The sequence below is a fragment of the Anabrus simplex genome, chromosome 1, assembly GCF_040414725.1.
Source record: "Anabrus simplex isolate iqAnaSimp1 chromosome 1, ASM4041472v1, whole genome shotgun sequence".
NCBI lineage: Eukaryota > Metazoa > Arthropoda > Insecta > Orthoptera > Tettigoniidae > Anabrus > Anabrus simplex.
Genome location: NC_090265.1, coordinates 183,241,202 through 183,268,184, shown reverse-complemented (window position 1 = coordinate 183,268,184; position 26,983 = coordinate 183,241,202). Strand labels below are relative to the sequence as shown.

The window sequence follows — 26,983 nt, the reverse complement described above, 5'->3', positions numbered from 1 at the left end:
CTTCATCATATTCTTAATCTGCTCAAACGGGCATACTTCTTCCACCACTTCTTTCACCACTTTTTTTATGACCCCCACGTCCTCCCAGTTCATGTTGCCACTAGAAGTCGGGCCAGGGTTTACCTCTACACCTCCTATAGTTAGTAGTACCAATATCACCGCTGCCGCTAATATCATCTCGTCCATCATTCTTGCTTCCATTATACCTCCTTTATTTCTAGCTATCTCCTTTCCCTCTTTCCCCTGCCATCTCCCAATAGCTGCACGATATTGCTCCACTCCAATCATCTTCCTCTTCCCACTCGAATTACTCTACTACACACCGTTCACATTCCACGCTGACTCTCCTGGCACCTCCACACAATACGTCCGTCCCCGAACGCTGACTAGGTTAGACTGTACTGTAGTAATGTATGATACATACTTACAGTATTAACAAGTTAAGTGCAGAGGCGCGAGAGTCATATACGTCATAGCACAATGGTCTATAGGCTAATATTATTTGTACGTGAGTATCGGGAGACCATGGATCCTTCTTCTTCAAATTACTATTATTTCTATTATTATTGTTGTTGTTATTGTTATTATTATTAGTGTTCGAATGTCGCACTAACACATGGAAGGCATTGCGTGACGGAAGGCTGGGAAAGCTCCAGGACTCGCCCGGTACATTTCAATAAATTCTTCCCGGAACTGCTTATTCTTCTCAAAAGTCATTGTTATTTGAGGTAGGCCTAATTAACTCACACAGAAACCAAATTAAGCTACAGACGAAACCGCAGTGAGCGGTCAGGTAGTGGCCATACACACACTGACGGGTTGACGAACCGGTCGGGTTCGCTGGTTTAGCAGTCGAACCGCCAACACGGACCCAACCTCGAGGACAACCCTCAACAACACCCCATACACCTTCGAGCCGGTCAGTGCGACCAAGGTCACGAACGGGCTCGCCAACCCGCTCGACTGTGAATGGGCCCCTTAAGAAAGAAATAATTATTTAACGCGCTGCCAGAATATCCCTACGGCAGAGGTATTAAATATATGGTTACATTCTGCTATGCCGCCACAATGCACCACCTAAATTGAGTGTTGAATCTAGCATCTTAACGTCTGAGGAACTCACTGTCTTTGTGGTTCCGTAAGCCCATAACTCTAGATTTGCAGGCATTCGAGCCAATCTTCTCCAAATTTCAAGCTGCGAGACGCTTACTCCCTTAGCAAGACAGTGAGCCAGCTAGTGATTTATAGGGATACAAGTAGCCTACAAATTCTCCAAATTGCTAGAAACCTAAATGAATCCAACTCCTTGAGATACAGACGAGTATAAAAAAATCCGAGCGTTAATAATCTGTAATAAATGAGCACTGTATCAGAATTCAGTAATTACAATTGACAAAATACGTTCGCGTGCCGTGACCAGGATTCGAACCTGGGTTATTGCGGCCACAACGCAATGTCCTAACCACTAGACGATCACGGCTACGGTAAACACTTTATTAGCTTGGTAGTCTTACCTAATATATGCAGTCTGTTTGCTCCCCATAACAGTGCCGGTGGATTCTGTAGAGGCAGCAGACGGCCCGACTTCCCTTACCGTATGATTTGTCCCATGCTCTGATACTTTACTGCGTAACGACTATGGCTTTGGCGTCATTTAATGTGCAAGAATACCCGGCGACGTTACACGGTCCTCTTTACAAGGAACTAATGCCTAAAACTTCGAGCCCACAATGCTATTTCAGTTAACGCACACACTAAAGCGTGGATTTGAACTCCCGAAGCTGAGTGCACAATCTGTTATCGGCAAAGTACTGCAACGTCACTGGCACGGTATGTGATGCAACTTCAAGGAAAACAATTCATGTTTCCTTGATGTTAGCTATCCGTGACATGGCAACGGTGGTTCAGTGGTAGAATGCTAGCCTGCCACGCGGGCGGCCCGGGTTCGATTCCCGGCCGTTGCATATTTATTTTCAACTTCATATTATTATTTTTCAATCTCCTCCTAATGCTCCCTGCTTGAATTATTTATTTTTCTTAATACGAATGTCCTAAAAGGTTGGCATTTCGCTCGGTCACCTTCTAAACGCTTCACCACAGAGGCACACTGACACTGCCCTGCACTGCACTCGATCGACCTCGCACCCCCCGGGCGCAACTATTCACGATCTACCGCCACTTCCACGAAAACTGCAATGTTACAAGGGCTGGAGCGGTGTACCCTTAATCTCGGGTGGTCGACTGAGTTGAGGTGTGTTCGATCCCCACAACAGCATTGCACAAAGTAAATTTCCGTGCTTACACATCATCATCATCATCATCATCTGTTTACCCTCCAGGTTCGGTTTTTCCCTCGGACTCAGCGAGGGATCCCACCTCTACCGCCTCAAGGGCAGTGTCCTGGAGCTTCAGACTCTTGGTCGGGGGATACAACTGGGGAGTATGACCAGTACCTCGCCCAGGCGGCCTCACCTGCTATGCTGAACAGGGGCCTTGTAGGGGGATGGGAAGATTGGAAGGGATAGGCGAGGATGAGGGAAGGAAGCGGCCGTGGCCTTAAGTTAGGGACCATCCCGGCATTCGCCTGGAGGTGAAGTGGGAAACCACGGAAAACCACTTCGAGGATGGCTGAGGTGGGAATCCAACCCACCTCTACTCAGTTGACCTCCCGAGGCTGAGTGGACCCCGTTCCAGCCCTCGTACCACTTTTCAAATTTCGTGGCAGAGCCGGGAATCGAACCCGGACCTCCGGGGGTGGCAGCTAATCACGCTAACCACTACACCACAGAGGCGGCCGTGCTTACACACTTCTTCTAAATTCAAATGCCCTGATAGTACCTAAATGAAGGCCTCGGAAACTTCGTTCCCTCATCCGTGCCCATCCCCTCCAATCATTCCATACACCATAAGGCACGTGTACAGCAATGACCGTAAGGCCACCTGGGCGGAGCACAGTTAATTCTTCCCAGTTTCGTCACCCAAACCAAGGTGCCACGATCCAGGTCATTATCGTTGAGTCTGTAGAGTGAGAACCTTCAATGAGTCCGAGGGAGAAGCGATCTATGGACTGTAAACAGGCTAAGAAAGAAAGAAACTAAGAAGGAAATAATCGTTTAACGCGCTGCCAGAATATCCCTACGGCACATGTATAAAATATATGATTACATTCTGCTATGCCACCATAATGCACCACCTAAATTGAGGGTTGAAATCTAGCATCTTAACGTCTGAGGAACTCACTGTCTTTGTGGTTCCGTAAGCCCGTAACTCTAGTTTTGCAGGCATTCGAGCCAATCTTCTCCAAAATTCAAGCTGCGAGACGCTTACTCCCTTAGCAAGACAGTGAGCCAGCTAGTGATTTAGGGGGATACAGGTAGTCTACAAATTCTCCAAATTGCTAGAAACCTACATGAATCTAACTCCTTGAGATACAGACGAATATAACAAAATCTGAGCGTTAATAATTTGTCCTAAATGAGCACTGTATCAGAATTCAGTAATTACAATTGACAAAATCTGTTCGCTTGCCGTGACCAGGATTCGAACCTGAGTTATTGCGGCCACTACGCAATGTCCTAACCATTAGACGATCACGGCTACGGTAAACAAATTTTTTTTGCCGTTAGTCTTACGTAATATAAGCGGTTTGTTTGCTCCACATAGCAGTGCCGGTGGACTCTGTAGAGGCAGCAGACGGCCCCTACTTCCCTTACCGTATGATTTGTCCCATGCTCTGATACTTTACTGCGTAACGACTATGGCTTTGGCGTCATTTAATGTGCAAGAATACCCGGCGACGTTACACGGTCCTCTTTACAAGGAACTAATGCCTAAAACTTCGAGCCCTCAATGCTATTTCAGTTAACGCACACACTAAAGCGTGGATTTGAACTCCCGAAGCTGAGTGCACAATCTGTTATCGGCAAAGTACTTCAACGTCACTGTTAAGCACGGTATGTGATGCAACTTCAAGGAAAACAATTCATGTTTCCTTGATGTTAGCTATCAGTGACATGGCAACGGTGGTTCATTGGTAGAATGCTCGCCTGCCACGAGGACGGGCCGGGTTCGATTCCCGGCCGTTGCATATTTATTTTCAACTTCATATTATTATTTTTCAATCTCCTCATAATGCTCCTTGCTTGAATTATTTATTTTTCTTAATACGAATGTCCTACAAGGTTGGCATTTCGCTCGGTCACCTTCTAAACGCTTCACCACAGAGGCACCATGACACTGCCCTGCACTGCACTGGATCGACCTCGCACACCCCGGGCGCAACTATTCACGATCTACCGCCACTTCCACGAAAATTGCAGTGTTACGAGGGCTGGAGCGGTGTACCCTTAATCTCGGGTGGTCGACTGAGTTGAGGTGCGTTCGATCCCCACAACAGCATTGCACAAAGTAAATTTCCGTGCTTACACACTTCTTCTAAATTCAAATGCCCTGATAGTACCTAAATGAAGGCCTCGGCCACTTCGTTCACTCATCCGTGCCCATCCCTTCCAATCATTCCATACACCATAAGGCACGTGTACAGCAATGACCGTAAGGCCACCTGGGCGGAGCACAGTTAATTCTTCCCAGTTTCGTCACCCAAACCAAGGTGCCACGATCCAGGTCATTATCGTTGAGTCTGTAGAGTGAGAACCTTCAATGAGTCCGATAGAGAAGCGATCTATGGACGGTAAACAGGCTAAGAAAGAAAGAAAGAAAGAAAGTAACTAAGGAGGAAATAATCGTTTAAGGCGCTGCCAGAGTATCCCTACGGCAGATTTACAAAATATATGATTACATTCTGCTATGCCACCACAATGCACCACCTAAATGGAGGGTTGAAATCTAGCATCTTAACGTCTGAGGAGCTCACTGTCTTAGTGGTTCCGTAAGCCCATAACTCTAGTTTTGCAGGCATTCGACCCAATCTTCTCCAAAATTCAAGCTGCGAGACGCTTAGTCCCTTAGCAAGACAGTGAGCCAGCTAGTGATTTAGGGGGATACAGGTAGTCTACAAATTCCCCAAATTGCTAGAAACCTGTATGAATCTAACTCCTTGAGATACAGACGAGCATAACAAAATCTGAGCTTAATAATTTCTCTTAAGTGAGCACTGTATCAGAATTCAGAAATTACAATTGACAAAATCTGTTCGCTTGCATTGACCAAGATTCGAACCTGGGTTATTGCGGCCACAACGCAATGTCCTAACCACTAGACGATCACGGCTACGGTAAACACATTTTTGTGCGGTTAGTCTTACCTAATATAAGCGGTTAGTTTGCTCCACATAGCAGTGCCGGTGGATTCTGTAGAGACAGCAGACGGCCCCTACTTCCCTTACCGTATGATTTGTCCCATGATCTGATACTTTACTGCGTAACGACTATGGCTTTGGCGACATTTAATGTGCAAGAATACCCGGCGACTTTACTACGGTCCTCTTTACAAGGAACTAATGCCTAAAACTTCGAGCCCTCAATGCTATTTCAGTTAACGCACACACTAAAGCGTGGATTTGAACTCCAGAAGCTGAGTGCAAAATCTGTTATCGGCAAAGTACTGCAACGTCACTGTTAAGCACGGTATGTGATGCAACTTCAAGGAAAACAAGTCATGTTTACTTGGTGTTAACTATCCGCGACATGGCAACGGTGGTTCAGTGGTAGAATGCTAGCCTGCCACGCGGGCGCCCCGGGATCGATTCCTTTTCGTTGCATATTTATTTTCAACTTCATATTATTATTTTTCAATCTCCTCCTAATGCTCCTTGCTTTAATCATTTATTTTTCTTAAAACGAATGTCCTAAAAGGTTGGCATTTCGCTCGGTCACCTTCTAAACGCATCACCACAGAGGCACCCTGACACTGCCCTGCACTGCACTGGATCGACCTCGCACCCCCCGGGCGCAACAATTCACGATCTACCGCCACTTCCACGAAAACTGCAGTGTTACGACGGCTGGAGCGGTGTACCCTTAATCTCGGGTGGTCGACTGAGTTGAGGTGTGTTCGATCCCCACAACAGCATTGCACAAAGTAAATTTCCGTGCTTACACACTTCTTCTAAATTCAAATGCCCTGATAGTACCTAAATGAATGCCTCGGCCACTTCGTTCCCTCATCCGTGCCCATCCCTTCCAATCATTCCATACACCATAAGGCACGTGTACAGCAATGACTGTAAGGCCACCTGGGCGGAGCACAGTTAATTCTTCCCAGATTCGTCACCCAAACCAAGGTGCCACGTTCCAGGTCATTATCGTTGAGTCTGTAGAGTGAGAACCTTCAATGAGTACGAGAGAGAAGCGATCTATGGACGGTAAACTGGCTAAGAAAGAAAGAAAGAAACTAAGGAGGAAATAATCGTTTAACGCGCTACCAGAGTATCCCTACGGCAGATGTATAAAATATATGATTACATTCTGCTATGGCACCACAATGCACCACCTAAATTGAGGGTTGAAATCTAGCATCTTAACGTCTGAGGAACTCACTGTCTTTGTTGTTCCGTAAGCCCATAACTCTAGTTTTGCAGGCATTCGAGCCAATCTTCTCCAAAATTCAAGCTGCGAAACGCTTACTCGCATAGCAAGACAGTGAGCCAGCTAGCGATTTAGGGGGATACAGGTAGTCTACAAATTCTCCAAATTGCTAGAAACCTATATGAATCAAACTCCTTGAGATACAGACGAGCATAACAAAATCTGAGCTTAATAATTTCTCCTAAATGAGCACTGTATCAGAATTCAGTAATTACAATTGACAAATCATGTTCGCTTGCCGTGACCAGGATTCGAACCTGGGTTATTGCGGCCACAACGCAATGTCCCAACCACTAGACGATCACTGCTACGGCAAACAATTTTTATTTTTCGCTGTTAGTCTTACCTAATATAAGCGGTTTGTTTGCTCCACATAGCAGTGCCGGTGGATTCTGTAGAGGCAGCAGACGGCCCCTACTTCCCTTACTGTATGATTTGTCCCATGCTCTGATACTTTACTGCGTAACGACTATGGCTTTGGCGACATTTAATGTGCAAGAATACACGGCGACGTTACTACGGTCCTCTTTACAAGGAACTAATGCCTAAAACTTCGAGCCCTCATTGCTATTTCAGTTAATGCACACACTAAAGCGTGGATTTAAACTCCCGAAGCTGAGTACACAATCTGTTATCAGCAAAGTACTGCAACGTCACTGTTAAGCACGGTATGTGATGCAACTTCAAGGAAAACACGTCAGGTTTCGTTGATGTTAGCTATCGGTGACATGGCAACGGTGGTTCAGTGGTAGAATGCTCGCCTGCCACGCGGGCGGCCCGGGTTCGATTCCCGGCCGTTGCATATTTATCTTCAACTCTATATTATTATTTTTCAATCTCCTCCTAATGCTCCCTGCTTGAATTATTTATTTTTCTTAATACGAATGTCCTACAAGGTTGGCATTTCCCTCGGTCACCTTCTAAACGCTTCACCACAGAGGCACCATGACACTGCCCTGCACTGCACTGGATCGACCTCGCACCCCCCGGGCGCAACAATTCACGATCTACCGCCACTTCCACAAAAACTGCAGTGTTACTAGGGCTGGAGCGGTGTACCCTTAGTCTCGGGTGGTCGACTGAGTTGAGGTGTGTTCGATCCCCACAACAGCATTGCACAAAGTAAATTTCCGTGCTTACACACTTCTTCTAAATTCAAATGCCCTGATAGTACCTAAATGAAGGCCTCGGCCACTTCGTTCCCTCATCCGTGCCCATCCCTTCCAATCATAAGGCACGTGTACAGCAATGACCGTAAGGCCACCTGGGCGGAGCACAGTTAATTCTTCCCAGTTTCGTCACCCAAACCAAGGCGCCACGATCCAGGTCGTTATCGTTGAGTCTGTAGAGTGAGAACCTTCAATGAGTACGAGAGAGAAGCGATCTATGGACGGTAAACAGGCTAAGAAAGAAAGAAAGAAACTAAGGAGGAAATAATCGTTTAACGCGCTACCAGAGTATCCCTACGGCAGATGTATAAAATATATGATTACATTCTGCTATGGCACCACAAAGCACCACCTAAATTGAGGGTTGAAATCTAGCATCTTAACGTCTGAGGAACTCACTGTCTTTGTGGTTCCGTAAGCCCATAACTCTAGTTTTGCCGGCATTCGAGCCAATCTTCTCCAAAATTCAAGCTGCGAAACGCTTACTCCCTTAGCAAGACAGTGAGCCAGCTAGCGATTTAGGGGGATACAGGTAGTCTACAAATTCTCCAAATTGCTAGAAACCTATATGATTCTAACTCCTTGAGATACAGACGAGCATAACAAAATCTGAGCTTAATAATTTCTCCTAAATGAGCACTGTATCAGAATTCAGTAATTACAATTGACAAAATCTGTTCGCTTGCCGTGACCAGGATTCGAACCTGGGTTATTGCGGCCACAACGCAATGTCCTAACCACTAGACGGTCACGGCTACGGTAAACACATTCTTTTGCGGTTAGTCTTACCTGATATAAGCGATTTGTTTGCTCCACATAGCAGTGCCGGTGGATTCTGTAGAGACAGCAGACGGCCCCTACTTCCCTTACCGTATGATTTGTCCCATGCTCTGATACTTTACTGCGTAACGACTATGGCTTTGGCGACATTTAATGTGCAAGAATACCCGACGACTTTACTACGGTCCTCTTTACAAGGAACTAATGCCTAAAACTTCGAGCCCACAATGCGATTTCAGTTAACGCACACACTAAAGCGTGGATTTGAACTCCCGAAGCTGAGTACACAATCTGTTATAAGCAGAGTACTGCAACGTCACTGTTAAGCACGGTATGTGATGCAACTTCAAGGAAAACACGTCAGGTTTCGTTGATGTTAGCTATCGGTGGCATGGCAACGGTGGTTCAGTGGTAGAATGCTCGCCTGCCACGCGGGCGGCCCGGGTTCGATTCCCGGCCGTTGCATATTTATTTTCAATTTCATATTATTATTTTTCAATCTCCTCCTAATGCTCCCTGCTTGAATTATTTATTTTTCTTAATACGAATGTCCTACAAGGTTGGCATTTCGCTCGGTCACCTTATAAACGCTTCACCACAGAGGCACCATGACACTGCCCTGCACTGCACTGGATCGACCTCGCACCCCCCGGGCGCAACTATTCACGATCTACCGCCACTTCCACGAAAATTGCAGTGTTACGAGGGCTGGAGCGGTGTACCCTTAATCTCGGGTGGTCGACTGAGTTGAGGTGTGTTCGATCCCCACAACAGCATTACACAAAGGAAATTTCCGTGCTTACACACTTCTTCTAAATTCAAATGCCCTGATAGTAAATAAATGAAGGCCTCGGCCACTTCGTTCCCTCATCCGTGCGCATCCCTTCCGATCATTCAATACACCATAAGGCACGTGTACAGCAATGACCGTAAGGCCACCTGGACGGAGCACAGATAATTCTTCCCAGTTTCGTCACCCTAACCAAGGTGCCACGATCCAGGTCATTATCGTTGAGTCTGTAGAGTGAGAACCTTCAATGAGTCCGATGTAGAAGCGATCTATGGACGGTAAACAGGCTAAGAAAGAAAGAAAGAAACTAAGGAGGAAATAATCGTTTAACGCGCTGCCAGTGTATCCCTACGGCAGATGTATAAAATATATGATTACATTCTGCTATGGCACCACAATACACCACCTAAATTGAGGGTTGAAATCTAGCATCTTAACGTCTGAGGAACACACTGTCTTTGTGGTTCCGTAAGCCCAAAACTCTAGTCTTGCAGGCATTCGAGCCAATCTTCTCCAAAATTCAAGCTGCGAGACGCTTACTCCCTTAGCAAGACAGTGAGCCAGCTAGTGATTTACGGGGATACAAGTAGTCTACAAATTCCCCAAATTGCTAGAAACCTATATGAATCTAACTCCTTGAGATACAGACGAATATAACAAAATCTGAGCGTTAATAATTTGTCCTAAATGAGCACTGTATCAGAATTCAGTAATTACAATTGACAAAATCTGTTCGCTTGCCGTGACCAGGATTCGAACCTGGGTTATTGCGGCCACAACGCAATGTCCTAACCACTAGACGATCACGGCTACGGTAAACACATTTTTTTGCGGTTAGCCTTACCTAATATAAGCGGCATGTTTGCGCCACATAGCAGTCCCGGTGGATTCTGTAGAGGCAGCAGACGGCCCCTACTTCCCTTACCGTATGATTTGTCCCATGCTCTGATACTTTACTGCGTAACGACTATGGCTTTGGCGACATTTAATGTGCAAGAATACCCGGCGACGTTACTACGGTCCTCTTTACAAGGAACTAATGCCTAAAACTTCGAGCCTTCAATGCTATTTCAGTTAACGCACACACTCAAGCGTGGATTTGAACTCCCGAAGCTGAGTACACAATCTGTTATCAGCAAAGTACTATAACGTCACTATTAAGCACGGTATGTGATGCATCTTCAAGGAAAACACGTCATGTTTACTTGATGTTAGATATCTATGACATGGCAACGGTGGTTCAGTGGTAGAATGCTAGCCTGCCACGCGTGCGGCCCTTGTTCTATTCCCGGCGGTTGCATATTTATTTTCAACTTGATATCATTATTTTTCAATCTCCTCCTAATGCTCCTTGCTTTAATTATTTGTTTTTCTTAATACGAAATTCTTACAAGGTTGGCATTTCGCTCGGTCACCTTCTAAACGCTTCACCACAGAGGCACCATGACACTGCCCTGCACTGCACTGGATCGACCTCGCACACCCCGGGCGCAACTATTCACGATCTACCGCCACTTCCACGAAAATTGCAGTGTTACGAGAGCTGGAGCGGAGTACCCTTAATCTCGTGTGGTCGACTGAGTTGAGGTGTGTTCGATCCCCCCACAACAGCATTACACAAAGTAAATTTCCGTGCTTACACACTTCTTCTAAATTAAAATTCCCGGATAGTACCTAAATGAAGGCCTCGGCCACTTCGTTCCCTCATCCGTGCCCATCCCTTCCAATCATCCCATACACCATAAGGCACGTGTACAGCAATGACCGTAAGGCCACCTGGGCGGAGCACAGTTAATTCTTCCCAGTTTCGTCACCCTAACCAAGGTGCCACGATCCAGGTCATTATTGTTGAGTCTGTAGAGTGGGAAACTTCAATGAGTCCGAGGGAGATCTGATCTATGGACGGTAAAAAGGCCAAGAATGAAAGAAAGAAACTAAGGAGGAAATAATCGTTTAACGCGCTGCCAGAGTATCCCTACGGCAGATGTATAAAATATATGATTACATTCTGCTATGCAACCACAATGCACCACCTAAATTTAGGGTTGAGATCTAGCATCTTAACGTCTGAGGAACTCACTGTCTTTGTGGTTCCGTAAGCCCATAGGTCTAGTTTTGCAGGCATTCGGGCCAATCTTCTCCAGTGCAGTGCCGGTGGATTCTGTAGAGGCAGCAGACGGCCCCTACTTCCCTTACCGTATGATTTGTCCCATGCCCTGATACTTTACTGCGTAACGACTATGGCTTTGGCGACATTTAATGTGCAAGAATACCCGGCGACGTTACTACGGTCCTCTTTACAAGGAACTAATGCCTAAAACTTCGAGCCCTCAATGCTATTTCAGTTAACGCACACACTAAAGCGTGGATTTGAACTCCCGAAGCTGAGTACACAATCTGTTATCAGCAAAGTACTGCAACGTCACTGTTAAGCACGGTATGTGATGCTACTTCAAGGAAAACACGTCATGTTTCCTTGATGTTAGCTATCCGTGACATGGCAACGGTGGTTCAGTTGTAGAATGCTCGCCTGCCACGCGGGCGGCGCGGGTTCGATTACCGGCCGTTGCATATTTATTTTCAACTTCATATTATTATTTATCAATCTGCTCCTAATGCTCCTTGCTTTAATTATTTATTTTTCTTAATACGAATGTCCTGAAAGGTTGGCCTTTCGCTCGGTCAGCTTCTAAACGCTTTACCACAGAGTTACCATGACACTGACCTTAAGGCGGTAGATCGTGATTAGTTGCGCCCGGTACCGAGCTCGATAGCTGCAGTCGCTTAAGTGCGGCCAGTGTCCAGTATTCGGGAGATAGTAGGTTCGAACCCCACTGTCGGCAGCCCTGAAAATGGTTTTCCGTGGTTTCCCATTTTCACACCAGGCAAATGCTGGGGCTGTAACTTAATTAAGGCCACGGCCGCTTCCTTCCCAGTCCTCGCCCTTCCCTGTCCCATCGTCGCCATAAGACCTATCTGTGTCGGTGCGACGTAAAACAACTAGCAAAAAAAAAAAAAAAAAGTTGCGCCCGGGGGGCGCGAGGTCGATCCACCGCCACTTCCACGAAAATTGCAGTGTTACGAGGGCTGGAGCGGGGTAACCTTAACCTCGGATGGTCGACTGAGTTGAGGTGTGTTCGATCCCCACAACAGCAATCCACAAAGTAACTTTCCGTTGTAACACAGTTCTTCTAAATTCAAAAGGCGTGATAGTACCTAACTTAAGGCCTCGGCAACTTCGTTCCCTCATCCGTGCCCATCCCTCCCAATCATCCCTTACACCATAAGGCACCTGTAGAGCAATGAACGTAAGGCCACCTGGGCGAAGCACAGTAAATCCTTCCCAGTTTTGTCACCCTAACCAAGGTGCCACGATCCAGGGCATTATCGTTGAGTTTGTAGAGTGCGAACCCTCAATGAGTTCTAGGGAGAAGCGATCCTTGGACGGTAAACTGGCTAAGAAAGAAAGAAAGAGTAAGGGGCCCATTCACAGTCGAGCCGGTTGGCGAGCCTGTCCATGTATAAAATCCACACCCCGAACCCGACTGGCTTGACGGTGACCATACACTGGCGAACCCTTTGGCGGACCAGTCCGCCAGTCTGTATTGCAAATAGTATGTGCATTGCCTAGTTTTTGTTATAGAGAAAGTAGGTTCGAATCCCACTGTCGGCAGCCCTGAAGATGGTTTTCCCTTGGTTTTCCATTTTCACACGAGGCAAATGCTGGGACTGTACCTTAATTAAGGCCACGGCCGCTTCCTTCCAACTCCAAGGCCTTTCCTATCCCATCGTCGCCATAAGACCTATCTGTGTCGGTGCGACGTAAAGCCACTAGCAAAAAAGTGTTTTTGTTATGGCCCAACGAAAACATTCCAAAGTGGTTGTAGCTGTTGCAGAATTTGTGCAATGATGTAAAGAAAAAGGAACGTGTGTGAATGAAGGAATGGTTGAGAGATAAACCAGGATTTTCACTCGTCAGCCTATTAAGAACTCTGTGCGTACAAGAGCCTGCAGATTATAAGAACTTTCTGCGTATGGATAGCGACAGTTTTTGCGAAAAATTGTTGGGGTTGATTCGGCCAAACATAGAGAAACAGGAGACACACATGAGAGATACCATCTGTGCTGAAGAGAGGTTAATTGTAACATTGCGATTTCTAGCGACAGCGAGAAGCTATGAAGACCTGAAATTTTGCAGTGTAATATCTCCTCAGCTACTTGGAAAAATCATTCCTGAGACGTCTTGGGCAATCTTCGATACGTTGCAGTCGGAATATTTGCACGTAAGTGGGCCTACGCAATTTTGATTGTGATGTATTATAAGATCGTTTTTATAAAACAAACGTAATATTCTTTTGAAAGTGATTAGTTTGGGAAATGCTATTTCACTACTAATTATGAAATACAGAAAATGCTACTCCTGTAGTAATGTAATCGTAATCGTAATCTTTATTTTTCTACCAGATCTACAGCAATGAAGCCTTATTGATCCTTTACGGAAGAAAAATAATAATGCCTAGCCTAGTCTGCTTAAGTTGCTGTACACATATCATAAAGCTCGTATAGTAAAAATAACTAACACAAAAAAAAAGTTACTGGAAATGATAATAATCAATTGTCAATAAGTCACTGTTGTCTTTTCATATATAAACCAAACCACAAAAAATCTCAATATTGCTGTTAAGAACAGGGATAAAACGAAAACTGGTAGTATTGAAAATAATAATAATCAAATGTCAATGCTTCACTGATGTCTTTTCAGATATCGACGATCTCAATATTGCTATTGATAAAAAGGGATAAAACGAAAACTAATATAACTACTGCTATAAGGTAATTCCATCTATTTGACAATATGGCAATACTAGTAATGGAAAACTAAAACTGGCAACATACAACTGGGCAGAGTACAATGCTGTGTCGTGCTGAATCAGCACTTAGGCCACAGAGTATATCGCTTCCGGCCGGGATCTCATTCAGCGCATTCTCTCTTGAACACTGACCTTTCTTATATTCTACTTATGTTGCACACCTGACTACGTGTTACCTCCACTGTAATGCCTGAGTGCCATTTACTACACCTTAAGATTCTGTACTGGTAATCACACTTCAGCATCTAGTATTTCACTATATTAGTTACCTTTAAAGCGCAAGCAATTCGTAACTAAGATGAAACCATATTAACTCACATATCACTAGGCTACTAGAGCCCCAGCTCATATTCCAACCATCTCCATATATTCACTTTCTCCTTAGCACCTGTCCTAGTTACACACACTCTCTTCCTCATTCACTACACACTTCACCATCTGATATCATGCCTCTTCAGACCCACTTGTCATTTAACCGCTCTTGTCATGGCTATGTATAACATGCACACACTCCACTATTCTCCAGAACGCAGCAATTTACTTCCAACTACAGATTACCTTTTTTACTTCTTGTCACTATGCCTTCGTCTTCTCTGTTCTTTTTGCCCCATACCTCTCTTAGGCTCAAACTTCTCCCTTTCACTAGGGCACCTCTTGCTTCTTCTTCCTGACTCCCAGTCGTATTTTCGCTTCGTTTGCGTGCTCTTGTTACATCCTGCGTTTCTACTCCCACAATCGCTCCCTGTTTTCTTCTTTCTTCTTTCCCACTGGCCTCCGTTCTGGACTCCTTCAATATTGCCCTGGTCTCCCTTATTTCCCTCCTCATCGCTGCTAATACCTCCCTGTTCGCTACTTCGAATACTTCAGCTATCGCATCCATCCCTTCCTTTCTTTCTTGCTGCGAGCTTGGATCCGGTGCTTTATTGTCCTTGGTTCTTTCTTTACCTCCATGTCCGTCTTCGCCCACTTTACTGTCTCTGGTCTGTCTTACTTCCACACTTTTCCCCACTACCATTTCGTCTTTGCTGTCATTTTCCATCTCTCGTAATTTCTTCGCAGTCCACACTCTGGTCCAAATACCGTTAGTCACAACTAATTTTTGACCCTTAATATAGGCTCTCAACCCTTGTAATTTAGCCCTGGCCAAATGTTTCTTCAGTGTGTTAATGTTCTTTACCCCTTCTCTGCCAATGTCTTCTTTGATCCAAATTTTTGTGCTACGTATGTTGTCTGCACCTTTTAACACTGCTTCCGCCATCAAGGTGGAAAACAGTTTCAGTTTTATCGGTCTGTCGCCCCTTTTTTTGCCTATCCTTTCCACATCATCAATGTCAACTTCGCTAAAGTTAATTCTCATCATTTTCTGGATAATCTCTACTACTTTGTATGTTGTCAGTACTTTATCTTCTGCTTTATCTTCCGGTACTCCATATATAAATAGGTGTTTCTTCCTCCGTTCTCGGTTACAGTCTTCAATTTCCGATCGCAGCTTCACCACCTCTCTTTCCATCTCCCTTATTATTGTCTTGAGTGTTATAATCTCTCTCTCGTTGGATTCCACTTTGCTCATTATCTCGTCTGTTTTTCCCTGTATCCACCGTCGTATATGCTCAAATTCCTTCATTTGCTCCTTCATCATATTCTTAATCTGCTCAAACGGGCATACTTCTTCCACCACTTCTTTCACCACTTTTTTTATGACCTCCACGTCCTCCCAGTTCGTGTTGCCACTAGAAGTCGGGCCAGGGTTTACCTCTACACCTCCTATAGTTAGTAGTACCAATATCACCGCTGCCGCTAATATCATCTCGTCCATCATTCTTGCTTCCATTATACCTCCTTTATTTCTAGCTATCTCCTTTCCCTCTTTCCCCTGCCATCTCCCAATAGCTGCACGATATTGCTCCACTCCAATCATCTTCCTCTTCCCACTCGAATTACTCTACTACACACCGTTCACATTCCACGCTGACTCTCCTGGCACCTCCACACAATACGTCCGTCCCCGAACGCTGACCAGGTTAGACTGTACTGTAGTAATGTATGATACATACTTACAGTATTAACAAGTTAAGTGCAGAGGCGCGAGAGTCATATACGTCATAGCACAATGGTCTATAGGCTAATATTATTTGTACGTGAGTATCGGGAGACCATGGGTTCTTCTTCTTCAATGCGTTTACCGTAGCCGTGATCGTCTAGTGATTAGGACATTGCGTTGTGGCCGCTATAACCCAGCTTCGAATCCTGGTCACGGCAAGCGAACGGATTTTGTCAATTGTAATTACTACTTCTTCTTCAAATTACTATTATTACTATTATTATTGTTGTTGTTATTGTTATTATTATTAGTGTTCGAATGTCGCACTAACACATGGAAGGCATTGCGTGACGGAAGGCTGGGAAAGCTCCAGGACTCGCCCGGTACATTTCAATAAATTCTTCCCGGAACTGCTTATTCTTCTCAAAAGTCATTGTTATTTGAGGTAGGCCTAATTAACTCACACAGAAACCAAATTAAGCTACAGACGAAACCGCAGTGAGCGGTCAGGTAGTGGCCATACACACACTGACGGATTGGCGAACCGGTCGGGTTCGCTGGTTTAGCAGTCGAACCGCCAACACGGACCCAACCTCGAGCCCAACCCTCAACAACCCCCCATACACCTTCGAGCCGGTCAGTGCGACCAAGGTCACGAACGGGCTCGCCAACCCGCTCGACTGTGAATGGGCCCCTTAAGAAAGAAATAATTATTTAATTCGCTGCCAGAATATCCCTACGGCAGAGATATTAAATATATGGTTACATTCTGCTATGCCGCCACAATGCACCACCTAAATTGAGTGTTGAATCTAGCATCTTAACGTCTGAGGTACTCATTGTCTTTTTGGTTCCGTAAGCCAATAGCTCTAGTTTTGCAGGCATTCGAGCCAATCTTCTCCAAACTTCAAGCTGCGACACGCTAACTCCCTTAGCGAGACAGTGAGCCAGCTAGTGATTTAGGGGGATACAAGTAGTCTACAAATTCTCCAAATTGCTAGAAACCTACATGAATCTAACTCCTTGAGATACAGACGAGTATAACGAAATCTGAGCGTTAATAAATGTAATAAATGAGCACTGTATCAGAATTCAGTAATTACAATTGACAAAATCCGTTCGCTTGCCGTGACCAGGATTCGAAGCTGGGTTATAGCGGCCACAACGCAATGTCCTAATCACTAGACGATCACGGCTACGGTAAACGCAGTTCTGGTTCGCTAGTCTTACCTAATATATGCAGTCGGTTTGCTCCCCATAACAGTGCCGGTGGATTCTGTAGAGGCAGCAGACGGCCTCTACTTCCCTTACTGTATGTTTTGTCTAGTGCTCTGATTCTTTAATGCGTAACGACTATGGCTTTGCGACATTTAATGTGCAAGAATAACCGGCAACGTTACTACGGTAGTCTTTACAAGGACTAAGGCCTAAAAGTTCGAGATCTCAATGCCATTTCATTTAACGTACACACTAAAGCGTGGATTCGAACTCCGGAAGCTGAGTACACAATCTGTTATCAGCAAAGTAATGAAACGTCACTGTTAACCACGGAATGTGCTGCAACATCAAGGAAAACACGTCATATTACCTTGATGTTAGCTAACTTCGTCATGGCAACGGTGGTGTTGTGGAAGAATGCTCGCCTGCCATGCGGGCGGCACGGGTTCGATTCCCGGCCGTTCCATTTTCCTTTTCAACATCATATTATAACACTTTAATCTCATCCTAAGCTCCTTGCTTTAATTATTTCTATTTCCTAATACGAATGTCCTACAAGGTTGTCCTTTCGCTCGCTCACCTTCTAAACGCTTCACCACAGAGGCACCATGGCTCTGCCCTTAAGGCGGTAGACCTTAATTAGTTGCGCCCGGGAGGCGCGAGGTCGATCCACCGCCACTTCCACGAAAATTGCAGTGTTACGAGGGCTGGAGCTGTGTACCCTTAATCTCGGGTGGTCGACTGAGTTGAGGTGTGTTCGATCCCCACAATAGCATTACACAAAGTAAATTTCCGTGCTTACACACTTCTTCTAAATTCAAATGCCCTGATAGTAAATAAATGAAGGCCTCGGCCACTTCGTTCCCTCATCCGTGCACATCCCTTCCAATCATCACATATACCATAAGGCACCTGTACACCGAGCTCGATAGCTGCAGTCGCTTAAGTGCGGCCAGTATCAAGTATTCGGGAGATAGTAGGTTCGAACCCAACTGTCGGCAGCCCTGAAAATGGTTTTCCGTGGTTTCCCATTTTCACACCAGGCAAATGCTGGGGCTGTACCTTAATTAAGGCCACGGCCGCTTCCTTCTCACTCCTAGCCCTCTCCTGTCCCATCGTCGCCGTAAGACCTATCTGTGTCGGTGCGACGCAAAACAACTAGCAAAAAAAAAGGCACCTGTACAGCAATTAACGTAAGTCCACCTGGGCGAAGCACAGTCAATTCTTCCCAGTTTCGTCACCCTAACCAAGGTGCCACGATCCAGGACATTATCGTTGAGTCTCAATGAGTCCGAGGGAGAAGCGATCCATGGACGGTAAACAGGGTAAAAAAGAAAGAACGAAACTAAGAAAGAAATAATTGTTTACGCGCTGCCAGAACATCCCTAAAAAATATATGGTTACATTCTGCTATGCCACCACAATACACCACCCAAATTGAGAGTTGAAATCTAGCATCTTAACGTCTGAGGAACTCACTGTCTTTGTGGTTCCGTAAGCCCATAGCTCCAGTTTTGCCGGCATTCGAGCCAATCTTCTCCAAAATTCAAGCTGCGAGACGCTAACTCCCTTAGCAAGACAGTGAGCCAGCTAGTGATTTAGGGGGATACAAGTAGTCTACAAATTCCCCAAATTGCTAGAAACCTACAAGAATCTAACTCCTTGAGATACAGACGAGTATAACAAAATCTGAGCGTTAATAATTTGTCCTTAATGAGCACTGTATCAGAATTCAGTAATTACAATTTACAAAATCTGTTCGCTTGCCGTGACCAGGATTCGAACCTGGGTTATAGCAGCCACAACGCAATTTCCTAACCACTAGACGATCACGGCTACGGTAAACAGATTTGTTTACGGTTAGTCTTACCTAATATAAGCGATTTGTTTGCTCCACATAGCAGTGCCGGTGGATTCTGTAGAGACAGCAGACGGCTCCTACTTCCCTTACCGTATGATTTGTCCCATGCTCTGATAATTTACTGCGTAACGACTATGGCTTTGGCGACATTTAATGTGCAAGAATACCCGGCGACGTTACTACGGTCCTCTTTACAAGGAACTAATGATTAAAACTTCGAGCCCTCAATACAATTTCAGTTAACGCACACACTCAAGCGTGGATTTGAACTCCCGAAGCTGAGTACACAATCTGTTATCAGCAAAGTACTGCAACGTCACTGTTAAGCACGGTATGTGATGCAACTTCAAGGAAAACACGTCATGTTTACCTGATGTTAGCTATCCGTGACATGGCAACGGTGGTTCAGTGGTAGAATGCTCGCCTGCCACGCGGGCGGCCCGGGTTCGATTCCCGGCCGTTGCATATTTATTTTCAACTTCATATTATTATTTTTCAATCTCCTCCTAATGCTCCTTGCTTTAATTATTTATTTTTCTTACAGCGAATGTCCTACAAGGTTGGCATTTCGCTCGGTCACCTTCTAAACGCTTCACCACAGAGGCACCCTGACACTGCCCTGCACTGCACTGGATCGACCACGCACACCCCGGGCGCAACTATTCACGATCTACCGCTACTTCCACGAAAATTGCAGTGTTACGAGGGCTGGAGCGATGTACCCTTAATCTCGGGTGGTCTACTGAGTTGAGGTGTGTTCGATCCCCACAACAGCATTGCACAAAGTAAATTTCGTGCTTACACACTTCTTCTAAATTCAAATGCCCTGATAGTACCTAAATGAAGGCCTCGGCCACTTCGTTCCCTCATCCGTGCCCATCCCTTCCAATCATCCCATCCACCATTAGGCACGTGTACAGCAATGACCCTAAGGCCAGGTGGGCGGAGCACAGTTAATTCTTCCCAGTTTCGTCACCCTAACCAAGGTGCCACGATCCAGGTCATTATCGTTGAGTCTGTAGAGTGAGAACCTTCAATGAGTCCGAGGGAGATGCGATCTATGGACGGTAAACAGGCTAAGAAAGAAAGAAACTAAGAAGGAAATAATCGTTTAACGCGCTGCCAGAATATCACTACGGCACATGTATAAAATTTATGATTACATTCTGCTATGCCACCATAATGCACCACCTAAATTGAGGGTTGAAATGTAGCATCTTAACGTCTGAGGAACTCACTGTCTTTGTGGTTCCGTAAGCCCATAACTCTAGTTTTGCAGGCATTCGAGCCAATCTTCTCCAAAATTCAAACTGCGAGACGCTTACTCCCTTAGCAAGACAGTGAGCCAGCTAGTGAATTAGGGGGATACAGGTAGTCTACAAATTCTCCAAATTGCTAGAAACCTATATGAATCTAACTCCTTGAGATACAGACGAGCATAACAAAATCTGAGCTTAATAATTTCTCCTAAATGAGCACTGTATCAGAATTCAGTAATTACAATTGACAAAATCTGTTCGCTTGCCGTGACCAGGATTCGAACCTGGGTTCTTGCGGCCACAACGCAATGTCCTAACCACTGGACGATCACGGCTACGGTAAACACATTCTTTTGCGGTTAGTCTTACCTAATATAAGCGGTTTGTTTGCTCCACATAGCAGTGCCAGTGGATTCTGTAGAGACAGCAGACGGCCCCTACTTCCCTTACCGTATGATTTGTCCCATGCTCTGATACTTTACTGCGTAACGACTATGGCTTTGGCGACATTTAATGTGCAAGAATACCCGGCGACATTACTACGGTCCTCTTTACAAGGAACTAATGCCTAAAACTTCGAACCCTCAATGCTATTTCAGTTAACGCACACACTAAAGCGTGGATTTGAACTCCCGAAGCTGAGTACACAATCTGTTATCAGCAAAGTACTGCAACGTCACTGTTAAGCACGGTATGTGATGCAACTTCAATGAAAACACGTCATGTTTCGTTGATGATAGCTATCAGTAACATGGCAACGGTGGTTCAGTGGTAGAATGCTCGCCTGCCACGCGGGCGACCCGGGTTCGATTCCCGCCCGTTGCATATTTCTTTTCAACTTCATATTATTATTTTTCAACCTCCTCCCAATGCTCCTTGCTTTTATTATTTCCTTTTCTTAATACGAATGTCCTAAAAGGTTGGCATTTCGCTCGGTCACCTTCTAAACGCTTCACCACAGAGGCACCCTGACACTGCCCTGCACTGCACTGGATCGACCTCGCACCCCCCGGGCGCAACTATTCACGATCTACCGCCACTTCCACGAAAATTGCAGTGTTACGAGGGCTGGAGCGGTGTACCCTTAATCTCGGGTGGTCGACTGAGTTGTGGTGTGTTCGATCCCCACAACAGCATTGCACAAAGTAAATTTCCGTGCTTACACACTTCTTCTAAATTCAAATGCCCTGTTAGTACCTAAATGAAGGCCTCGGCCACTTCGTTCCCTCATCCGTCCCCATCCCTTCCAATCATTCCATACACCATAAGGCACGTGTACAGCAATGACCGTAAGGCCACCTGGGCGGAGCACAGTTAATTCTTCCCAGTTTCGTCACCCAAACCAAGGTTCCACGATCCAGGTCATTATCCTTGAGTCTGTAGAGTGAGAACCTTCAATGAGTCCGAGAGAGAAGCGATCTATGGACGGTAAACAGGCTAAGAAAGAAAGAAAGAATCTAAAGAGGAAATAATCGTTTAACGCGCTGCCAGAGTATCCCTACGGCAGATGTATAAAATATATGATTACATTCTGCTATGCCACCACTATGCACCACCTAAATTGAGGGTTGAAATGTAGCATCTTAACGTCTGAGGAACTCACTGTCTTTGTGGTTCCGTAAGCCCATAACTCTAGTTTTGCAGGCATTCGAGCCAATCTTCTCCAAAATTCAAGCTGCGAGACGCTTACTCCCTTAGCAAGACAGTGAGCCAGCTAGTGATTCAGGGGGATACAAGTAGTCTACAAATTCCCCAAATTGCTAGAAACCTACATGAATCTAACTCCTTGAGATACAGACGATTATGACAAAATCTGAGCGTTAATAATTTGTCCACCGGGCGAGTTGGCCGTGCTTGTAGAGGCGCGGGGCTGTGAGCTTGCATCCGGGAGATAGTAGGTTCGAATCCCACTATCGGCAGCCCTGAAAATGGTTTTCCGTGTTTTCCCATTTTCACACCAGGCAAATGCTGGAGCTGTATCTTAATTAAGGCCACGGCCGCTTCCTTCCAACTCCTAGGCCTTTCCTATCCTATCGTCGCCATAAGACCTATCTGTGTCGGTGCGACGTAAAGCCCCTAGCAAAAAAAAAAAAAGTAATTTGTCCTAAATGAGCACTGTATCAGAATTCAGTAATTACAATTGACAAAATCTGTTCGCTTTCCGTGACCAGGATTCGAACCTGGGTTATTGCGGCCACAACGCAATGTCCTAACCACTAGACGATCACGGCTACGGTAAACACATTTTTTTGCTGTTAGTCTTACCTAATATAAGCGGTTTGCTTGCCCACATAGCAGTGCCGGTGGATTCTGTAGAGGCAGCAGACGGCCCCTACTTCCCTTACCGTATGATTTGTCCCATGCTCTGATACTTTACTTCGTAACGACTATGGCTTTGGCGACATTTAATGTGCAAGAATACCCGGCGACGTTACTACGGTCCTCTTTACAAGGAACTAATGCCTAAAACTTCGAGCCCTCAATGCTATTTCAGTTAACGCAAAAACTAAAGCGTGGATTTAAACTCCCGAAGCTGAGTACACAATCTGTTATCAGCAAAGTACTGCAACGTCACTGTTAAGCACGGTATGTGATGCAACTTCAAGGAAAACACGTCAGGTTACGTTGATGTTAGCTCCCGGTGACATGGCAACGGTGGTTAAGTGGTATAATGCTCGCCTGCCACGCGGGCGGCCCGGGTTCGATTCCCGGCCGTTGCATATTTATTTTCAACTTCATATTATTATTTTTCAATCTCCTCCTAATAGTCCTTGCTTTAATTATTTATTTTTCCTAATACGAATGTCCTAAAATGTAGGCATTTCGCTCGGTCACCTTCTAAACGCTTAACCACAGAGGCACCCTGACACTGCCCTGCACTGCACTGGATCGACCTCGCACCCCCCGGGCGCAACAATTCACGATCTACCGCCACTTCCACGAAAATTGCAGTGTTACGAGGGCTGGAGCGGTGTACCCTTAATCTCGGGTGGTCGACTGAGTTGAGGTGTGTTCGATCCCCACAACAGCATTGCACAAAGTAAATTTCCGTGCTTACACACTTCTTCTAAATTCAAATGCCCTGATAGTACCTAAATGAAGGCCTCGGCAACTTCGTTCCCTCATCCGTGCCCATCCCTTCCAATCATTCCATGCACCATAAGGCACGTGTACAGCAATGACCGTAAGGCCACCTGGGCGGAGCACAGTTAATTCTTCTCAGTTTCGTCACCCAAACCAAGGTGCCACGATCCAGGTCATTATCGTTGAGTCTGTAGAGTGAGAACCTTCAATGAGTCCGAGAGAGAAGCGATCTATGGACGGTAAACAGGCTAAGAAAGAAAGAAAGAAACTAAGGAGGAAATAATCGTTTAACGCGCTGCCAGAGTATCCCTACGGCGGATGTATAAAATATATGATTACATTCTGCTATGGCACCACAATGCACCACCTAAATTGAGGGTTGAAATCTAGCATCTTAACGTCTGAGGAACTCACTGTCTTTGTGGTTCCGTAAGCCCATAACTCTAGTTTTGCAGGCATTCGAGCCAATCTTCTCCAAAATTCAAGCTGCGAGACGCTTACTCCCTTAGCAAGACAGTGAGCCAGCTAGTGATTTAGGGGGATACAGGTAGTCTACAAGTTCTCCAAATTGCTAGAAACCTATATGAATTTAACTCCTTGAGATACAGACGAGCATAACAAAATCTGAGCTTAATAATTTCTCCTAAATGAGCACTGTATCAGAATTCAGTAATTACAATTGACAAAATCTGTTCGCTTGCCGTGACCAGGATTCGAACCTGGGTTATTGCGCCCACAACGCAATGTCCTAACCACTAGACGATCACGGCTACGGTAAACACATTCTTTTGCGGTTAGTCTTACCTAATATAAGCGGTTTGTTTGCTCCACATAGCAGTGCCAGTGGATTCTGTAGAGACAGCAGACGGCCCCTACTTCCCTTACCGTATGATTTGTCCCATGCTCTGATACTTTACTGCGTAACGACTATGGCTTTGGCGACATTTAATGTGCAAGAATACCCGGCGACTTTACTACGGTCCTCTTTACAAGGAACTAATGCCTAAAACTTCGAACCCTCAATGCTATTTCAGTTAACGCACACACTAAAGCGTGGATTTGAACTCCCGAAGCTGAGTACACAATCTGTTATCAGCAAAGTACTGCAACGTCACTGTTAAGCACGGTATGTGATGCAACTTCAAGGAAAACACGTCATGTTTCGTTGATGATAGCTATCAGTAACATGGCAACGGTGTTTCAGTGGTAGAATGCTCGCCTGCCACGCGGGCGACCCGGGTTCGATTCCCGCCCGTTGCATATTTCATTTCAACTTCATATTATTATTTTTCAATCTCCTCCCAATGTTCCTTGCTTTTATTATTTCCTTTTCTTAATACGAATGTCCTAAAAGGTTTGCATTTCGCTCGGTCACCTTCTAAACGCTTCACCACAGAGGCACCCTGACACTGCCCTGCACTGCACTGGATCGACCTCGCATCCCCCGGGCGCAACAATTCACGATCTACCGCCACTTCCACGAAAACTGCAGTGTTACGAGGGCTGGAGCGGTGTACCCTTAATCTCGGGTGGTCGACTGAGTTGAGGTGTGTTCGATCCCCACAACAGCATTGCACAAAGTAAATTTCCGTGCTTACACACTTCTTCTAAATTCAAATGCCCTGATAGTACCTAAATGAAGGCCTCGGCCACTTCGTTCCCTCATCCGTGCCCATCCCTTCCAAACATTCCATGCACCATAAGGCACGTGTACAGCAATGACCGTAAGGCCACCTGGGCGGAGCACAGTTAATTCTTCTCAGTTTCGTCACCCAAACCAAGGTGCCACGATCCAGGTCATTATCGTTGAGTCTGTAGAGTGAGAACCTTCAATGAGTCCGAGAGAGAAGCGATCTATGGACGGTAAACAGGCTAAGAAAGAAAGAAAGAAACTAAGGAGGAAATAATCGTTTAACGCGCTGCCAGAGTATCCCTACGGCGGATGTATAAATATATGATTACATTCTGCTATGGCACCACAATGCACCACCTAAATTGAGGGTTGAAATCTAGCATCTTAACGTCTGAGGAACTCACTGTCTTTGTGGTTCCGTAAGCCCATAACTCTAGTTTTGCAGGCATTCGAGCCAATCTTCTCCAAAATTCAAGCTGCGAGACGCTTACTCCCTTAGCAAGACAGTGAGCCAGCTAGTGATTTAGGGGGATACAGGTAGTCTACAAATTCTCCAAATTGCTAGAAACCTACATGAATCTAAATCCTTGAGATACAGACGAATATAACAAAATCTGAGCGTTAATAATTTGTCCTAAATGAGCACTGTATCAGAATTCAGTAATTACAATTGACAAAATCTGTTCGCTTGCCGTGACCAGGATTCGAACCTGGATTATTGCGGCCACAACGCAATGTCCTAACCACTAGACGATCACGGCTACGGTAAACACATTTTTTTTTGTTAGTCTTACCTAATATAAGCGGTTTGTTTGCCCCACATAGCAGAGCCGGTGGATTCTGTAGAGGCAGCAGACGGCCCCAACTTCCCTTACCGTATGCTTTGTCCCATGCTCTGATACTTTACTGCGTAACGACTATGGCTTTGGCGTCATTTAATGTGCAAGAATACCCGGCGACGTTACTACGGTCCTCTTTACAAGGAACTAATGCCTAAAACTTCGAGCCCTCAATGCTATTTCAGTTAACGCACACACTAAAGAATGGATTTAAACTCCCGAAGCTGAGTACACAATGTTATAAGCAAAGTACTGCAACGTCACTGTTAAACACGGTATGTGATGCAACTTCAAGGAAAACACGTCAGGTTTCGTTGATGTTAGCTATCGGTGACATGGCAACGGTGGTTCAGTGGTAGAATGCTCGCCTGCCACGCGGGCGGCCCGGGTTCGATTCCCGGCCGTTGCATATTTATTTTCAACTTCATATTATTATTTTTCAATCTCCACCTAATGCTCCCTGCTTGAATTATTTATTTTTCTTAATACGAATGTCCTACAAGGTTGGCATTTCGCTCGGTCACCTTCTAAACGCTTCACCACAGAGGCACCGTGACACTGCCCTGCACTGCACTGGATCGACCTCGCACCCCCCGGGCGCAACAATTCACGATCTACCGAAACTTCCACGAAAACTGCAGTGTTACGTGGGCTGGAGCGGTGTACCCTTAATCTCGGGTGGTCGACTGAGTTGAGGTGTGTTCGATCCCCACAACAGCATTGCACAAAGTAAATTTCCGTGCTTACACACTTCTTCTAAATTCAAATGCCCTGATAGTACCTAAATGAAGGCCTCGGCCACTTCGTTCCCTCATCCGTGCCCATCCCTTCCAATCATTCCATACACCATAAGGCACGTGTACAGCAATGACCGTAAGGCCACCTGGGCGGAG

At 45.5% G+C, this 26,983-nt stretch overlaps 15 non-coding genes across 15 annotated transcripts; 8 read left to right on the top strand and 7 right to left on the bottom strand.

The window, feature by feature from the left end:
- Positions 1–1,408: 1,408 nt before the first annotated feature.
- TRNAH-GUG (transfer RNA histidin (anticodon GUG)) lies at positions 1,409–1,480 on the bottom strand. Its single transcript has one exon. It is a non-coding gene; the product is annotated as a tRNA-His (tRNA).
- A 413-nt stretch (positions 1,481–1,893) lies between these two features.
- TRNAG-GCC (transfer RNA glycine (anticodon GCC)) lies at positions 1,894–1,964 on the top strand. Its single transcript has one exon. It is a non-coding gene; the product is annotated as a tRNA-Gly (tRNA).
- Positions 1,965–7,276: 5,312 nt separating this feature from the next.
- Positions 7,277–7,347, top strand: TRNAG-GCC (transfer RNA glycine (anticodon GCC)). Its single transcript has one exon. It is a non-coding gene; the product is annotated as a tRNA-Gly (tRNA).
- A 1,050-nt stretch (positions 7,348–8,397) lies between these two features.
- Positions 8,398–8,469, bottom strand: TRNAH-GUG (transfer RNA histidin (anticodon GUG)). The gene has a single exon. It is a non-coding gene; the product is annotated as a tRNA-His (tRNA).
- Positions 8,470–8,888: 419 nt separating this feature from the next.
- TRNAG-GCC (transfer RNA glycine (anticodon GCC)) lies at positions 8,889–8,959 on the top strand. The gene has a single exon. It is a non-coding gene; the product is annotated as a tRNA-Gly (tRNA).
- A 1,063-nt stretch (positions 8,960–10,022) lies between these two features.
- Positions 10,023–10,094, bottom strand: TRNAH-GUG (transfer RNA histidin (anticodon GUG)). The gene has a single exon. It is a non-coding gene; the product is annotated as a tRNA-His (tRNA).
- Positions 10,095–19,669: 9,575 nt separating this feature from the next.
- On the top strand, positions 19,670–19,740 carry TRNAG-GCC (transfer RNA glycine (anticodon GCC)). Its single transcript has one exon. It is a non-coding gene; the product is annotated as a tRNA-Gly (tRNA).
- Positions 19,741–20,797: 1,057 nt separating this feature from the next.
- On the bottom strand, positions 20,798–20,869 carry TRNAH-GUG (transfer RNA histidin (anticodon GUG)). The gene has a single exon. It is a non-coding gene; the product is annotated as a tRNA-His (tRNA).
- A 419-nt stretch (positions 20,870–21,288) lies between these two features.
- Positions 21,289–21,359, top strand: TRNAG-GCC (transfer RNA glycine (anticodon GCC)). Its single transcript has one exon. It is a non-coding gene; the product is annotated as a tRNA-Gly (tRNA).
- Positions 21,360–22,693: 1,334 nt separating this feature from the next.
- Positions 22,694–22,765, bottom strand: TRNAH-GUG (transfer RNA histidin (anticodon GUG)). The gene has a single exon. It is a non-coding gene; the product is annotated as a tRNA-His (tRNA).
- Positions 22,766–23,183: 418 nt separating this feature from the next.
- TRNAG-GCC (transfer RNA glycine (anticodon GCC)) lies at positions 23,184–23,254 on the top strand. Its single transcript has one exon. It is a non-coding gene; the product is annotated as a tRNA-Gly (tRNA).
- Positions 23,255–24,316: 1,062 nt separating this feature from the next.
- TRNAH-GUG (transfer RNA histidin (anticodon GUG)) lies at positions 24,317–24,388 on the bottom strand. Its single transcript has one exon. It is a non-coding gene; the product is annotated as a tRNA-His (tRNA).
- Positions 24,389–24,807: 419 nt separating this feature from the next.
- Positions 24,808–24,878, top strand: TRNAG-GCC (transfer RNA glycine (anticodon GCC)). The gene has a single exon. It is a non-coding gene; the product is annotated as a tRNA-Gly (tRNA).
- Positions 24,879–25,940: 1,062 nt separating this feature from the next.
- TRNAH-GUG (transfer RNA histidin (anticodon GUG)) lies at positions 25,941–26,012 on the bottom strand. Its single transcript has one exon. It is a non-coding gene; the product is annotated as a tRNA-His (tRNA).
- Positions 26,013–26,428: 416 nt separating this feature from the next.
- Positions 26,429–26,499, top strand: TRNAG-GCC (transfer RNA glycine (anticodon GCC)). The gene has a single exon. It is a non-coding gene; the product is annotated as a tRNA-Gly (tRNA).
- The last annotated feature ends 484 nt before the right edge of the window (positions 26,500–26,983 follow it).